The following is a 1,515-nucleotide window of genomic DNA, read 5'->3' on the forward strand; positions in this document are numbered from 1 at the left end:
GCTTTCTATGTATATTTCCCTAATATCTTTCAAAAATGATTTAGAGTGGCTTACAGGGATAGACAATAAATAAATGAGCAAGCTTATAAAGAAGGTGGCAAAAACAAACAAACAAAAAAAGCAAAACAAGAGGAGATATAAAGTGGACTAAGGAATGAAGAAAATACTATGGTAAAATACAAAGCCATAAAGGACCGCACCTTTGCAACAGATGAATCACAAATTTGGCTCCACGCTTTCAAAGGGACTATTTGAAAAAGGAAAAGCTGACTAATTATGTGATTCACACTGTTCTTATGACAAAAAGACCAATTGTTCAGCAGATATTAAACTATTCCAGATACTTAAGCCTTTGCGTATTTCTCCCTAGAGTCCTCATGGAGGAGACGTGTTATAATGTAAGGAACAGTATTCTCAACTCAAAGAGTTTCTTAGCAGAGACTTAACTACAAGTTTCACAGGGCTGTTTATTCCACATATGTTTTCAACTGTCTGGGAGTATTCCCATTTTGCTAAACTAGAAGGTTATGGGACAACCCAATAATTAACAAGTGGCCTAGATCTATAAACTTAACAAGATAAAAGGGAGGAGGACTAATTTAAGAAGGGAGATCCTTTTGGAACTTTATAGGGTGTAAACACTAACCACACAAACATACATACACACACACACAAGCTGGAAATAATCTTATTGCCTCCTGCACAGACTACATTTTATACTTAATGGTTTTAGCATTTATTTTTATTTTTTATTTATTTTATTTTTATTTTTTAGGCAAGGTAACCCTTGGTCGACCTCACAGATTGCAAGGACCTTGTCAGCTTACAATCCCTTATTTTTTATTTTTTATGCTTACAGCACCTGGTCTTCCTAGGTGGTCTCCCATCCAAGTACTAACCAGACCTGACCCTGCTTAGCTTTCGAGATCAGATAGAATCGGGCTTGTTCAGGGTGGCATGGCCATAGACTATACTTAATGGTTTTATAGTGATGTCTGTACTTCATCGATTTCTCTTGCTAGATTTTAAGTTCATCAAGGCCAAGTACAAAATGGCGTCTTGTGAATCTTTGTACCATCATAGCATCAGGTACCATGTTATGCTCCAAATAAATATTTTTTTCATTTAACAGATATTCATTGCTTTCTTTCTAGGTGCTAGGTATTTTTTTAAATAATGAACAAAATAGACAAAATTTCTTACTCTCAGTAAGATTTGAGGGCAAAGATTGACATAATACAGATAACTGCAATAAATAAGTAAATTATAAATAAGTAAATAAGTAAAAATAAGAAGGTAAAATTTGCTATGGGAAAATAATAATAGAGTAGGACAACAGAGATTTGAAGTGTGTGTGTGTGTGCATGCATTGGGCGTGTTTATGAATGTGTGTGTGGCGGGGGATGCTGTTGGTAGTTGGTGGTACTAACTAGCATAGTCAGGGCAGACCTCACCGAGAAAATGAAACTTATTGAGAGTTAAAGAAGATAAGGAAGTTAGCAAGTAGATATCTGG

General features: G+C 35.3%; 1 pseudogene; it reads right to left on the reverse strand.

The window, feature by feature from the left end:
- Positions 1-850: 850 nt before the first annotated feature.
- Positions 851-969, reverse strand: LOC112477149 (annotated as a pseudogene).
- Positions 970-1,515: the final 546 nt, after the last annotated feature.

This window comes from Pteropus alecto, unplaced genomic scaffold (assembly GCF_000325575.1).
Source record: "Pteropus alecto unplaced genomic scaffold, ASM32557v1 scaffold160, whole genome shotgun sequence".
In the NCBI taxonomy this organism is placed as follows: domain Eukaryota; kingdom Metazoa; phylum Chordata; class Mammalia; order Chiroptera; family Pteropodidae; genus Pteropus; species Pteropus alecto.